Genomic DNA, 16,584 nt, shown 5'->3' with positions numbered 1-16,584 from the left:
CCATTGTATTAGCAATAGGGTGGACAATGACAAAAGATGAATGATTTCAACTAATTGAGTGATTTTGTCTATATGGTTGATCGGTGCCTCTTCCATGAAAAATTATTTCTGATAGGCATTAACATATGGTACAAAGATCCCTATTCTCCCATTTTCACTTGTACCTCTATGATCCTCTACCCCAGACCTTTTTATCTCTTTTTATCTCAGGTTTCTGACCAAGCCATTCCCCACTGCCGATAAATCAGGGTACTTCTCATTCTACATAAAATGGCTAACAGTTGTACCTCCCAAAGATGTTTGGGAGCTTTTGGTAAGATTTTTCACAAGTTTGTTTTACAGCCACTAATGTGTGAGGTTATAGCACAGCTAGTGTTCATTTTCTGCTTGAACCCATATACCAGGTCAATCCCTCTACAAGCCAAGCTTGGATTTTTTTTTTCCTTTTTCATTATCTGTATCAAAAGATTGTTGATATGGCTTTAAGATGAGCTGAGGTTGAAGCACAGTCAAAGCAAGGACAGAAGGCATGGGCTTCCTGCTCGTGTTTGTGCCCTTTAAGAGGGAACAAACTGGCTTGTATCCTCTTAGAACCCTCTTGGAACCTATCTCATGAAAGGTAGTTCTATATCCATGGTCATGTGTCCTATCTCTATTAGGACACAATAGCATGTCAGGACTTGTTTTAAACAATAAAGAATAAAATTCTCCACTGGAGGTGACATAGTTTTTATCCTAATACCAGAAGTTGACCTTTTGATTTTCTTACTGGGACTTGCCAGACTTGCCATAAACTCCACACAACAGTTTTTCTCAACACTGGTATTTATTTTTTTAATTTTTTTAAAATTTATTTTTGAGAGAGAGACAGAGTCTGAGCAGGGGAAGGTTAGAGAGAGACGGAGATACAGAATCCAAAGCAGGCTCCAGGCTCTGAGCTGTCAGCACAGATCGCCACACAGGGCTTTAACTCAGGAACCATGAGATCATGACCTGAGTTGAAGTTGGATGCTCAACTGACTGAGTTGCCCAGGTGCCCCAACACTGATATTTCTAATTGCTCAGGATCTGTTGGGGTATATCACTTAAGTGGCTGGACATGTTCTCCAATCCATTTCTGTTCTAAGACCTATCAAAGCTCGTAGCCTTTCACATCACACAGTGTATGGCAGGTGTGGTATTCCTAGGTATGGCAAATACCAGCTGTGGAACACAAAGAAACATAATGGGGGTTATGTTTCTTTTGTCATGGTGTGAGGTGCAAGATGAAATTATTTATATTTGGTTCTGAATGGGGTATTCTGGCCTCCCCTTAACCACTAAAAACTTTGCTGTTATGGCAGACACATAAAAATTTGCAGTGGTTACACTCTACTTTCATTTTTCTTTTCTTTTCCTTTTTTTTTTTTTTTGACAGGAAGCAGGATTTATTGGTAGGCATGAATGGGGAGATGCAGTGCTGAGGTTCTCATGAGTGCGGAGCCCACCATTTGTCCAAGGGGTCACTGATTAGGGATGTATTTGACCCCACAACCATCTGGGATGAGCTGCTTTTCAGCCACCATGTCTTCAAATTTGTCTGCATTAAACTTAGTAAAGCCCCATTTCATGGAAATGTGGATCTTCTGGCAGCCAGGGAACTTGAACTTGGCCCTCTGTAGGGCCTCAATCGCATGCTCCTTGTTCTGCAACTTGGTACAGATGGACATGATGACTTGGCCAGTGTGGACCCTGGCCATTGTGCACTGGGGCTTTCCAAAAGCACCCCACATACCTGTCTGGAGCCTGTCCACTCCAGCACAGGATAGTATCTTTTTGATACAGATGGCATGGAAGGGGTGGAGTTGCACTCGGATGTGAAACCATCTTTGCCACAGATTTTCACCATGTACTTTTTGGCGCAAATATAGGCAGCATCCAGGGCTTCAGAGGAAATCTACGCATTCATTTGACACCATGTGGCCACATAGTGGGAACTCATCCACTTTGGCCTTCTTCCACCCCCGGTCAAAAATGTGGGTCTTGGCATCAGGGAGGCCTCTGCCGAAGCAAGACATTGGATACAACTTGTTCTTACAATACCAGTAACACTGGGTGGGGCAGTGGCCCGTGGCAACACCGAGATCTTCAGTGGTGCATGGAAGGAAAAGAGCTTACTCTCCTTTCTAGATATTTTTCCAAGGTCTCCAACATACTATATCTTTCTTGATCACAGACCTAGTTAACGTGATGTCATTATTATAGATACGTATAATGTTCTGTGGAACATCCAAACTATATTATATTCTGACTATAGTACGACAAAGGTAAGGAGAATAAATGTATAATGTTGTTTGTTTATAAATGTAGTTTCTGATCCTTTATGAAAAAAATAACAAACAATACAATCACCAAACTCATAGCCACATACTAATTGAGCGATAGTGCTCCATGAATACTTTCATGTTTCAATACCTTCTGGGCTTCATAAAGCAGACATGTTTAGGAAGCTAGAGATTCTATTTTACTCCTGTGATTTAGAGACGTATCTCTCCCAAGCAGATTTATTTGTTTATATTCAAAGGGTTGTACAAATCTAGGTATCTTTCACTTCCTTTTCCTCAATGTTCAATAATCTATATAATTGTCTATAGAAGCCTTTTGGATAAGACTGGTGGTATCGTTACCACATGGCTTCTAATGTTTCAACCATTCCCATTCTTATCTGGGAATCCACTTATAGAATCTCCTCTACTATCAGCTGTGGCTTATAGAAAACAGCCAACACTGAGTTTCTTAGTAAATGCCCCTTATAGTTCATTCTCTTTGACCTTAGGAAATGGTCCATTCCTTTATGTGGTGATTAATTATTTTTCTGGTTTTCTAGCCTTACATACTGAAAACCCTCAGTGAATCCATTAAAAAGACAACTTTCAAAAGAAACCAAACAGCTTTGGATCCCTTCTTCCACCCTTTGCCATGGTAATTATGGCATTTGTAAGTATTTTTAAAATTTATTTTATTTATTTTGGAAGAGAGAGTAAGACTACAATTGGGGGAGGGGCAGACAGAGAGGGAGAGAGAGCGAATCCCAAGCAGGCCCTACACTGTCAGGAGGGAGCCCAACGCAGGGCTTGAACCCACAAACCACAAGATCATGACCTGAGCTGAAACCAAAAGCTGGATGCTTAACTGACTGAGCCACCCAAGTGCCCCAATTATATATTTCTACCTTACTCTGCATGGGTATTTTCTTTTTTTCTGCTTCTAGCAACCATCTTAATAGATCATCCCCACCATCTCTTTGATTTCTTGCCAGGTAGTTAAATCCTGTATATCAGAAGAATGCTCCCAATAGTTTCACTTGTCCAATCTCTTGTTTTTGCCCCCTTAATCAATTAGAACATAATTATGAGGGAGCATATCCTGCCAGGACATGTTGGCTTGATCTTGCAGCTTCTTTGGAATAGTCCTTTTCCTGTGTTACAGAACCAACACATTTTGGATTGGGTCATGCTGCTCTAAATTAGTCTTAGTAAATACTAGATCCATATGTAGTAAACAGGAGGAGTGATGGCAGATCCCAAGGGAGGATTGTGTTGCCTTTTGTTGTAGTGGTAGAGGTAGCAATCAGGGGAAGGAGAGAGAGTTCTGAATTAACTTCCCAGAAGTCTGGAGAGCAAACTGAAGGTTGACGGAGGGGAGGTGAGTGGGGGGGATGGGCTAAATAGGTGATGAGCATTAAAGAGGGTACTTGTTGGGATGAGCACTGGGCATTATATGTAAATGATGAACCACTAAATTCTCCTGAAACCAATACTACACTATATGTTAACTAAATTTAATCTAAATAAAAATAAACCAGTAAACAAACAAACAAAAAACTAAAGAAATTTAAAAAATAAGGAAGAGAGAACAGGTCACTTCCATAGGCTCAGAGAGTTCAAGAAAATCTAAGGATTCAACATTGTGGTAGAGATTGATCCAGATAATCCTATCCCACATATTTGCTGTCCATTCTTTCTCAACCAAGACCATGGTTTTGGCATAACTCATCTGTTTTACATTTCTTGGACCTTGGTAGTTCTTGCTGGTAAGCAGCTTCCTCTGCTTTTCTCTTGAAGATTATGCTACCAAGGAGACCCTCTGGATTCCATAGGTGGCTTTCAGTTGCCTACTAATCAGTTAGCTTTTTGTTATCTTTTTTTTTAATCTAGAATATCAATGGAATTTAATAAAAATCATACAATTTCATTGTCTTTATAATTACTGTTTTATTCATACTTTCCAAACCTGATATATCACACCCATTATTTCAATCTTCCACCAGTATATGATGCCAATTCAGCGAAGAAAGTATTAAGCATTCTATTGTGATACCTAAGTCAATAAGGTAGCACACCTCCATCACCAACATAATAAAGAAATTCCCCTCTGTTGGCTTAAAATACATCAGTTTCCCCGTAAAGAGAAGGTTACAATAGAAACATTACTTTCCTAGTTGTGAAAAATCAAGTAATTGCTCTCTACTCCCACTTTAGTCTGTCATGGGCCTTTTGCTTTATAAGTGCCATGTGAAACTCTTAGCTAACAATTGTTAACATGGCCTATAATTCTTTTCTGAATTATCCAGATACTTGTCTTAATTCCCCTATCCCCTCCCAGAATGTGGAGATGCAAAGTAGAACATGGACAGTATCCTAGATATTTGCAAACAATATCCCATAGTTCATTTGCAAATTGGTTTGTATGGGAATTGCCTCAATAGTTTAAGCCTTTGTCCTACTTAGAAAGATTCCAAATAATAGGTTTATTGTATTTGCTTATTTGTTTTTAACTTGAATTATGCAAACAGTTGTTTCAATTTTTCTTCTCACCTATTGAAAAACCACAGGAGACCTTATTACAAATAATCATTTATTAACTATCTGTTTACTATGGGAATTGAAGTCTTGGGCTTTGAAAATATGTCATAAATTATAACTGCTAATATGAAAATGAACATAAAAGTACACTTAAATTTTTTTTTAATTTTGTTTTACATTTATTTCTTTTTGAAAGAGAGACAGAATGTGAGTGTGGGAGGGGCAGAGAGGGAAGGAGACACAGAATCGGAAGCAGGTTCCAGGCTCTGAGCTGTCAGCACAGAGCCCGATGCAAGGCTAGAACCCATGAACTGTGAGATCATAACCTGAGCCGAAGTTGGTTGCTTAACCAACTGAACCACCCAGGAACCCGTCACTTTTAAAAATATTTCAATAAAAATAAAAATGGTGCCCATATATTATTTCCATTAAGGTGTTTTGTTATAATAGCATGGATAAAAAATTGGCTAATTACAAAACAGTCATCATTTGTCCATGGCACGGAGTCACTTTAAATACATGATACAGGGTCAATATAAGGAAAAGATTTATTTTGCTTTGTTCTTTTTTGAAGGATGACAAGTTAGGAAACAGAAAACTTCCTTAAATACAAAAATAAATTCCAAGAGCTTTTATTAAGTTTAAAACACAAAACAACATATGCACATGATATGTATAAGTTTTGCCTTCAATTGTATGTTTTTCAGATGACAATGCTACATCTTCTCAAATACATAGCTCAAATTGCCCTAATGTAAAAATTTTAAAGTGGCCTCACAAAGACTTCCAGTTCAATCCGAGATGGAGTAAGAGGAACCACATTGCATGAAACAACGAAAAATCATGGCACTTATGTATGTTACAATGACTTTCAAGATATTCTACGTCATACAAAATGGCTAATGATCTCTAAAATGTGAGAAACGAGGTGAGCTCTGTGATTGTCACATCTTACTGCTGGAGGAATTTTTCAGACTGTTGTTCTTTTCAGACTGTTGTTTTTCAGACTGTTGTTGGACCCTCAGCCAGAGTCCAGGGTCTCCCTAGGTTGAGAGTCCAGGGAAATCAAGGTGGCTGTAATTTGCAGCTCAGGGTAACTGCCAAGAAAGACCTACATAAAGAGGGAAAACCTAGAGACCTTCAGAAGATCCATCTGAAATATTGGGTTGAGAAGAGATCAACTAATGCATATGAGGAAAATACTAAAGACAAGAAAGAGAGAATTTAGTAAAAGGTACTTGGGACATCAAAATAACAGGGAATATTGCCTGTTCCAAGCAGTCAGAGTAGAAAGATTTATAATTTGTGAAGCATTATTTAGCATACTAATAGTGTTTAAATATTGGTTTGATCTTACATAACAAAACTTATAGGAAAAACCTGAAGGGAACAAACTGATTTCAAATCACATGACTTTGTCAAAGAACACAGTTCAATAAAATTTTTAATAATATGAAAAGATTCAGCATCCATCATACACAATGTTGAGCTGTCAAACAAAAATTTTCACATATGCAAAGAAATAAGTAAATGCTATCCATAATGAGAAAGGTTAATTAATCTCTCTAAACTGAATTAGACATGATAAAGATGATAAAATTAGTGAAAAAAGACATTAAAACAGTTATTATGCTTGTTTTCCATAGGTTAAAGAAGGTAGAGAAAAAATGGTGCATGTAAAATCAATAAATAGAAGATATAGAAAAAGGCGCAAACTGAACTTCTAGAGATTCAGATATGATATTTAAGATGAAAATGATCTGGATGTCATTAGTAGTAGATTAGACCATGCAGAAAAATGTTTAATGAACTTGAAGTAATGGCAATAAGGCCTATTCAAAATGAAGAGAGACAGAAAGAACAGAGTTTCAGTGAACTATGGGGCAAATCGAGAAGTTAAATTTATATTAAATTGAAATGCCTGAATCAGAAGTGGAAAAATTATTTGAAGAGGTAAAGACTGACATTTCCCCCCAAACTTGGTGACAACTATCAGCCCACAGATCCAAGAAATTAAATGAACCTAAGCACAAAGAATATACCAGTGCACATAATAAAATTATTTACCACCAGAGATAAAGAAATATTAAAATTCCAAGAGAAATGACACACATTACATACCAATGAACAAAGATAAAGATAAGAGTAGATTTTTTTTTATTTTGTCAGAAACAATACAAGCTAGAAGAAAAATGGGAGAAAAAAAAGCTTTAAAGTATTTAAAGAAAAGAATTTTCAATGTAGGTAACTTTACAAACCAAAAATATCTTTCAAAGTTAAAGGCTTTTTCAGATATACATAAGTGAAATTATTTGACATTTATAGACCTACACTGTAAGAGATGTTAACAAAAGTTCTTCGGGGCACCTGGCTGGCTCAGTGTGTTAAGTATCTGACTCCTGGTTTCGGCTCAAGTCATGATCTCACAGCTTTGTGTGTTCAAGCCCCACACCAGGTTCTGTGCTGGCAGTAGGGAGCCTGCTTGGGGTTCTCTCTCTCTCCCCTTCTCACACTGCCCCTCCCCCACTCATGCTGTCTCTGTCTCTCTCAAAACAAATAACTAAACTTAAAAAAAAAAAGTTCTTCAAGCAAAAGGGATGGATGGCAGATGAAAAGCTGGATGGACAAAACAGGATAAACAGAACTAGAAATGGTAGGCATGAATTTTTCTTATTTTTTAAAATATCTAAAAACAGAATCAATTTTTTAAAGCAAACATAGCAACATATTGTGGTGTTTATAGGCTAGAGGGAAGTAAAATGTAAGAAAATAATAGCACAAATTTGAGGAGGATGAAATAGGAAAATACTATTATAAGACTCTATATACATTAAACAGTATAGTATAATCTAAAGGTGTATTGTGATATGGTAAAGATGTATACTATAAATCCTAAAGAAACCACTAATGTAACAAATAAAGAGCTGTAGCTCACACATGAAAGAAAGAGATCAGATAAAAATAATAACTATATAATTAATTTGATGGAAAGCAGAAAAAGAAAAGAGAAACAAAGAAGACATAAGAGGAAAATAGCAAGATGGTAATTTTACACCAAGACATATCAACAATAACGTTAAAGATAAATGATCTAAACACATCAATTAAAAAGCAAAAATTCTCAGACTGCCCCCCCCTTCCTCTCTCCCTCTCTCTGGAGCCTGCTTCAGCTCCTCTGCCCTCCGTTCTGTCTGTCCCTCCCTCTCTCTTTCTCTCTCTCTTTGTCTCTCTCTCAAAGATAAAAAAAAAAAAAAAAACATTTAAAAATCACTATCTCGTTGCAGCACAAAATCCACCAGTGTGTTTCACATTATGATTCTCAATCATCTACTAAAATTCTCATGTTTTAGAAATATTACTTAAGACCAAATGCTTAAAAGAACTCCCCCATTACTAAAAATATAAATAAGATTGATTACATGGCTATCCAAGCTCTGCATACACTTTGACCTATATTGCTAAAATCATAGAGGCCAAGAAGTGAAAATGGTTTAACTTCTAACATTGGCCTCAGTGTTCCTCTTCAGTTCATTATAGAGTTGTCCAAGTATGGTCTGCTTAATTTCCTCCATACTTTGCCAGGCTGAATACATTTAATTAAAATCCTTTTACTTAATAAATGAAGACAGTATGGTGACTCATCTAAGAAATAAAGCCCTTGTACAAATTTGATCATTAGGAGCAAGCTCTGGGCTCTGAATTCATCTGGTTTCTGTCTCAACTTCATTTTGCCTGCCTTCCTTAAGTTTTAGTTTATTTTCACAGCAAGAATATGTCTATACAGAGAAATGTTAAGTATATTTCTGTGATGATTTTTCCTTTTCCCCCAATTCCAGTATCTATATGGGGGGAAAAATCACTAAATCAATAACAATCAAGTAAGACGATACATCTGAAAGTATACAAAGGCAGGCATTATCAATAGTATTAGTATTCGTTGCTACTGTTACTGTTACTATTATTTCTGAGAAATGGAGAATAGAAAAAAAAGGGCGGAAGGGAAATAAGAAAAGAGAGAAAAGGAAGAAAAGGAAGAAAAAGTATCATTGGCTACCTTCACTATCCTAATTTTTGTGTTGAGGGATTTTAATCTTCTATTCTAGAAACCAAGGTAGCATTATGAGTACTCAAACAGCCTTCCCTCTTTCTGGAGTTGCCAGATTTAACAAAGAAAAATCCAGGACATCTAGGTAAATTTGAAATTAAGAGAAACAATAAGTGATTGTTTTCATAAAAGTGTTTCATGTCTCATGCAATATTTGAGACTTATAGTGAAAATTATTTGTTGTTTATCTAAAATTCAATTTAATTATGCATCCTGCATTTTATCTGGCAACTCTAGCCTTTACTCCTATATGTTTCACCTTCAAATGATATGTGCCCCTAGTAAAGCATGTAAGAGTAACTTTCGTGACACATATAATCCAGTTTCATAGGGGTGCAAACTTCCTCTCACCAGCTAAGTATGGAAGCAAAACTTCCTACATTTTTTTGTTTGGCAAATAGCCAACTTGAAGGGATAAAAGACTAAAGAGGAACAGAAGCATAAGGAGCTGAGCAGGGGAGTGTCTTCGCAGAGATCATAAAAACAAAGTGAACTGGGTGAAAATTAAGAAAGTATATGGCTTGGGATATAAGAAGGCAGAACATGGACCAAGGGGCTGTAGCAATGGCTCAAACTCGTCCCATTACACACAGGACTGTATGCGAGCAAGTGGGTGAAATCAATAAATTGAAAAACTACCTCTGCTGAATCAAACATTCTATTGAGTCATAACATGTGTTTACTAACATTAGCATGGGTAAATGCACCCCTCTTTTAAAATAGCCAATTTGGACTCCAACATCTTTTTCAATCTTCTAATGTTACCAAATGTAAATATTTAAGAAATGAAAAGTGTACTGATAATTCTGCTTGTGCTACCAGATATAATTCATGCACCAGAGCCTGAATGGTTGAGAATTCTCTTTTCTTTGTTCTTTAAGTATAGCTTTTATCTCAGATCTGCACAAGTCCTACTCATTCAGCCAATTATTTCCAAATGTTATACGTGTTACTTGATCTTTAGTAGAAAGAGCAGCGAACTAAAAAATCAGGAATCAGGATACTCATCTTCTCTTCTACCTTAAACTTGGTCAACAGTCACTCAGCTCCTCTGTGACTCATTTTCGTACTCGGATAATGCAAATTAATAAGACCTCTGCCTTACCGCATAAGATTCTTAAGGAACTTAATGATCTTTTAATGTGTTGGAGTATAGAATAAAAACTAGTATTCCAGACTCATCTCAGACAGCAAGAGGCTATAGGAAGTTAGTAGCCATTTTATGTCAGCTAGTGAAATAGTAGGTTTGCCAACAATTTAGTTGAAATGAAGACTAGGTAGGGTAACCCTGTAATTTATTGTTCAAACTGGAAGATTTGGGTAGTAAAAGGGCTATTCATAATAATCCTGGTCAGCAGAAATAAATGGGGATTATCACAAGCAATTGAGCTACATGGTCACTCTAGGTCTGGGGGCCTAGTCTTACATTTACATTTACAAAGACTCTGCAGCATTTTTACTGAGATTGCATTTTTGTTTTGTGTGATGGAGAAGAGTGGAGTGATAGAGATTTGGAGGTACACAGGGATTCCCAAAGAAAGGAAAACTGTTCAGGGATTGGTATGTAAATTTAATTACAGAAGAATGGATTTCAAAAACCTAGTAAAGATCTGAAGAATTACATACCTGTAACTCTAAAAGAGAAGAAATATTGTAAAACACATAATTATCATATTCCGGCAACATCTAAAACTAATGAAGAAGTAAAAAAGCGTGAGTAATTTTGTAGTCATTTTAAAAATGATATTTAAGATGGAAATAAGTGATTTTATTTATTTGTTTGTTTATTTATTTATTTATTTATTTAATTTTTATTTCATTTTTGAGAGTGAGAGAGACAGAAGATGAGCAGGGGAGGGCAGAGAGGGAGACACAGAACATGAAGTAGGCTCCAGACTCTGAGCTTGTCCGCACAGAGCCTGATGCAGGGCTCGAACTGACAAACCACGAGATCGTGACCTGAGCTGAAGTCAGACATTCAACCCACTGAGTCACCCAGGCACCCCCTTGATGATTATATTTATATTCCAGACTGCCTTATGAACCAAACATCATAATATGGACATACATATTTTTAAAGTTCGATAAGGAGAAAAACTTGCAAAAATCTTCAAAAGATAATACACTTTGTAAGCTGGTAAAGGAAAATGCTACACTATAATAATGAAAAAGAAGATTATCTTACATTATGTTATCGTATTTAATCAGTCTGACTAATGAAATATATATTTTATGCAATAGCTTAGAAAAATTAAGTAACCAATTAAACTCAAAAAACTAGTAAGTGACAAAACTAAGAATCAGCTTAATTCTCCTTGACACAAAACAGATGCTATGAATAAGCCCCAAAACCAAACCTCACATTGTGATATTTGATGGATATATATATTGTGCAAAATCATACAATATAATCCTATATAGAATTGAGAATTAATGAAATACTGTGAAATACTCCAGCACCCAAAATATGGTTGAATCTCTCAAAACCAATATTGAACAAAAGAAGCCAGAGATAAACATAGTGTATGATCCTATTTATATAAAGTTCAAATATAGGCATCACTAAGCTATAATGATGAACAATTCTTAATTAGGTGGTAAGAGTATATGGGGAAAAATAAGTGATAATCACAAAATTTAGAGTAATAAACTTTTTGAGGAAGGAGGATTCATAGTTGTAAGCCTCTGAGGTGCTGGAAATGTTCCTTATCTTCATGTAGGTTTTGAATATACAGTGTGTGCTTTGGGAAATTATTAAACTATATTTATGCTTTATGTACTTTTCTGTATGTATAGTATATAATAATTCAAAGTTACATAGTTAATAATTTATGGATATTTCTATGTCAATAAATTTTTTTAAGTTCCTTGGAGAATTACATTTGTAGAAATATATAATGTCAGAGCTGACTCTAAAAGAAATAGAAAACCCAAAAAAATCATAACCATTTAAGCAAAATACATCTAAATTTTAGTTGTCCCTAAATGGCTATATAGGATGTTCTCCTAAGTATTTAACAGGCAGATAAATTAAATTTATACAAACTCCTTTAGAATAGAGAAAAATAGAAAATCACTTCCAAAGTACTTTATGAGAATAATAAAAACCTAATTTCAAAACCAAGTAAGGACCAATAAAGAGGGAGGGGATTACATGGTTACCCCACTCCTGAACATAGAATACCCCAAACAAAGAATTAGCAAATACAGATTTTTAAAAAGATAATATACCATGATAAAGTTGTTTATTCCAGGAATGCAAGCTTAACCAAATATGCAGATATAAAATTTCACAAAATCCAACATTTTATAGCTGAAAATATTTAACAAACTAGAAATAATATAGAACTTCTTAACAAAATTCAACAAGCAAGGCATACAAAAGAATTTTAAAACTAAGAAATAGACAGGAATTCCTTATAGGAAGTCAACAATAACATTAGAAATAATAATAAAATGCCGAAACTATTAGTAAAAAAGCAATCAAGACGTGAATGCTTGCTATTATCAATTCTTTTAAACAGTTTAACTGTATTGGTGCCTACATATTTTAGCTAGGTAGGAAAAAATAGAGAGGAGTATAAAAATAGGAAAAGAATAGTGTAAAAATTGGAAAGACAAAAAAACCTGTCAATATTTGCAGATGAACAGATTGTTTACACAGAAAATTTCCCCCCCAATTATTTAAACATTATTTGAATTAGAAAATTTAGCAAGCTTGATGGATTAAACAATCAGTAGTCAAAATAAATTGCATATATATATATATATACATATATATATGAAAATCAGATAAAATACTCAATTACAGAAGAATGTTCACAAACCACAAAACACATGCAAGAATCAATTTTATATCTATATACTAACAATGAAAGTAAAAACACAGTACTACCTTCATTCACTTTAGAGAAAATGGAGAATTTATAATAGACAACAAAATGTGGAATCCAGATGCTGAAAATTACAAAATATTGATGACAGAAATCAAATAGACTTAAATAAATGGAGTCACTTATCAAGTCCACAGAATGGAAGAGTCAGTATAGTAAAGATATTGAGTATCCTCAAATTGTTCTATAGATTGAATGCAATTCCATTACAATTTTTACAGAGGTATTTTGCAAATATAAACACTTACTCTAAAGTGCATGTGGCAAAGTATAGGTCCTAGAATAATTAAAATAATCTTGAAAAAGAGGGGTAAAATGGAAGGATTACTCTACTTTACATGAAGCTCTACTATGTGCCTAAAGAGGTCAGGGGACTGTGACACTGGTGTCGAAATGAAAACATAAAGAAATGACACAAAATAGGAAATTCAATAATAAATCCGCACAGATGTGTCCAACTAGTTTTTGACTAAGATGAAAAGTAGTAAAAGAATAGCCTTTTGAATAAATGGTGTGGGAGCAACGGAACACACATAGGTCAGAAAGTGAATCTCATGCTTAATACAAAAATAACCCAAAATGAACCATAAGGCTAAATGTCAAGCTATAAAATTTTGTTAAAGTTCCTCATACGTAAACATAGGAACCTTTGTACTTTTGTAGTAGCCAGAGTTTTCCTGAGACATAGAACAAATAGAGGTGGGGGACAGAGCAAGAGGAATGGAGAGAGAGAAAGAGATGTATTTTAAGGAATTAGCTCACATGGTTGTGGAGGCTGGCAAGTCCAAGATCTGTAGGACAAGTCCACAGGCTGCAGGCATGAGTTGTAGCTTGAGGTTGAAGGTAGTGTGCCATCTGAGTAGCCTCCTCCTTAGGGGAGATCAGTTTTTTACTGAAGTCTTTCAACTAATCGGTTGACGATGCCCACATGCACTGTGGATAGTAACCTTCTTTACTGAAAATCTATTGATTAAATTGGAATGTCATAGAAAAAAATAAACCACACATGCCTTCTCAGCAATATCCAGACGAATTTGACCAAATATCTGGGTACTGTGACCGAGCCAGGTTGACACATAATATAAGCCACTACAATTTCCCTCCTTAAATGTAGTTTAGATGTCAAGACTAATGATGCTACATACATGCATAAAGAAATTATAAAGTTTTATACTCACATAATGAGGCTTTCTGTGCATTTCAGGGAAGGCTTCCATGCAGGACTAAAATGGCTAGAAGTGACAAGGAGGGACTACTCACTCGGGATGTATTATGTTAGCAAATTGTTCTGGGGTGCAGATTCTCACACATGGGCCAGGCAAGGTGATGTTTGATTTGAAATTTCAGTGCCAAAGGAGGGAACATGTGGTCTTTTTAAATGGCTCATCCAGACGTGGGGCGTAGGGAGAAAGGGATGTTGTGGGGTCTCAAAATTGTCAACATTCAAACATCAAAAATGGAGCCATCCTCTTTATTACAAATTTGTTAGGGGGAGAAAAAAAACAGGAGAAACTCATCAAGATCAAGAGTTCAGACACAGAGTTCTTAGACTTGACACCAAAATCATGATCCATAACAAGAAAAATTGATAAATTGGGCTACATCAAAATTAAAAACTTTTGCTCTTCAAAGCCCTGTTATCAGAGTAAAAGGATAAGCTATAACTGGGAGGAAAAAATTGCAAACCACGTATCTGACAGAGGACTAGTATTTAAAATATATACACTCTCTCAAAACTCAATAAAGACAAAAATCCAACTATAAAATAGATAGGAGATACGAAGAGACATTTCAGTGGAGAGACTATGCAGATGATAAGAAGTGCATGAAAAGATGTTCAACTCTTAGCCGTTCAGGGAATGAAAATTAAAACCACACTGAGACGTCACTAGATTCCTATCAGAATGGCTAAAATAAAAAATGGTGCCAGCTGCAAATGTTGGTGAGGGTGTAGAGATACTGGAATCACTCATACTTTGCTACTGGGAATGTAAAATGGTACAGTCCCTGGGAAAGTTTTGGCAGTTTCTTATAAAATTAAACATGCAACTATTATAACTCCAGAGATTTATATACTATATGATTCTATTTATATAATATTTTGAAGTTACAAAATTATAAAAATGGAAGAACATGTTAGTGGTTGGCCAAAGTTATGAGTTAGATGTGGCTGCGAAATGCTGACACGGGGATCCTTTATGGTGAGGTATCTTGACTGCTCTGTATTGTGACTTTATCAATGTCAATATCCTGGTTATAATATCATATTATAGTTTTCTATAGGATGTTCCCATCAGGGATAATTTGGCAAAAACCACATGAAATCTTTATTATTTCATACAAGAGCATGTGAGTCCGTAATCATCTCAATAGAAAATGTGTAATTAAAAACAAGTACATTTACAGTAGCTAAAAACAATAATAAGTCTTAGATGAAGTTCAAAATCTTGACAGGAAAAAAATAACATATTATTCAAAATTTCAAAGTACAACAAGTGGACAGTTACGTCACATTTTAAACAGGAAGACTCAATATTATAAACATTGGATACAAAATTACTTCCAAGATGACTTTAATAGACTTATTTTTATAAGATATGACAAGCTGATTCTCAAATATGTATGCAATGCAAAGGGTAAACCTTGTATTTCTCAAGATAATATATTTGGAAGGATTTAGCTCTGCCATTTACCAGTTAATACATACAGATAATGTTTCTATTTTTAAGCTTAGTGATAGGCACATAAGAATTTTTTTCATTATTCTTCCTTAAACTATGTTTACGTTATATCTTTTCATATATATGTACTACACAATAATTTTAAAGCATGTAACAAAGTAAAAAATATATTGTACACAAATGTGTGTGCATACACGTAGCTGCATAGGTACACACATGAAAATAAATATCTCTGTATATAAGGATTGCTTGTGAATTTATTTTTGTTTGGATTTTCAATTTTTCTACAGAAATTGTGTATTAGTTGTGTCATAAATGAATACTTTGCATTGAAAGAAGAAGTTAAAATTAGAAATTTCTGTAATTGCTTCAAGAGAAAGAACCAAATTATTGGTTTGCCTAGGTCTTGAACTGCATTTGCATCTCCTTTTTAATGCGTTTATTTTTCTGCCAGTGAGCATTTAGCCTACTCACAGTAGTGTCATTGAATGACAAGTTTGTTGAGGGACAAGATTGCTGGGGCTTGCCTTGCCTAAGGTCACATAGCAGATCTGTGTTCTAATGAGAATGAAACTCCAATTCTTTAGATCTGACATGCAGAACCCTCGCTTCAAGCATCTTTTAAGAATTTTCTGATGGTTATTACTAACATAGAACAAAAATTTATTAGTGGAGTGAAGTCCTCATTGCCCTTCTGCGTATAACACTGGATTTATCCCCTATCTCTGCCTCCGGGAGTTGGTAACTCACCTCAACTCTTTTCCCTTTTCACCCATTCTGCCATTCCCCATACCCATCTACCCAAGCAAATCGCTGAATTCATTGTTTCTTCTTAGTTGGGGGCAGGAGATAATTAAACTGCTCTGTCTATTGAATTTAATTTGTTCTTCAGTTTATTCAATTTGGTTTAAAATATAGTAAGACATAGTGTAGACTTACAATCTGAGTAATTATTGTGATATAGATGATTATAATTTTCTATTGTAAATACTTAGCATTCTGTGAATACCTGGTTTTAAAGTATGCCAATTGATATTGATTTAAATAAAGTCATTTTAAAA

General features: G+C 35.2%; 1 pseudogene; it reads right to left on the bottom strand.

Annotated features, from left to right (window-relative positions):
• Nucleotides 1–1,459: 1,459 nt before the first annotated feature.
• Nucleotides 1,460–16,584, bottom strand: part of LOC106983816 (60S ribosomal protein L10-like) — a 77,173-nt pseudogene continuing 62,048 nt past the window's right edge.

The sequence above is a fragment of the Acinonyx jubatus genome, chromosome D3, assembly GCF_027475565.1.
Source record: "Acinonyx jubatus isolate Ajub_Pintada_27869175 chromosome D3, VMU_Ajub_asm_v1.0, whole genome shotgun sequence".
Lineage (NCBI taxonomy): Eukaryota > Metazoa > Chordata > Mammalia > Carnivora > Felidae > Acinonyx > Acinonyx jubatus.
Note: the sequence above shows the minus strand (reverse complement) of the source record. Positions and strands in the feature narration are given on the sequence as shown.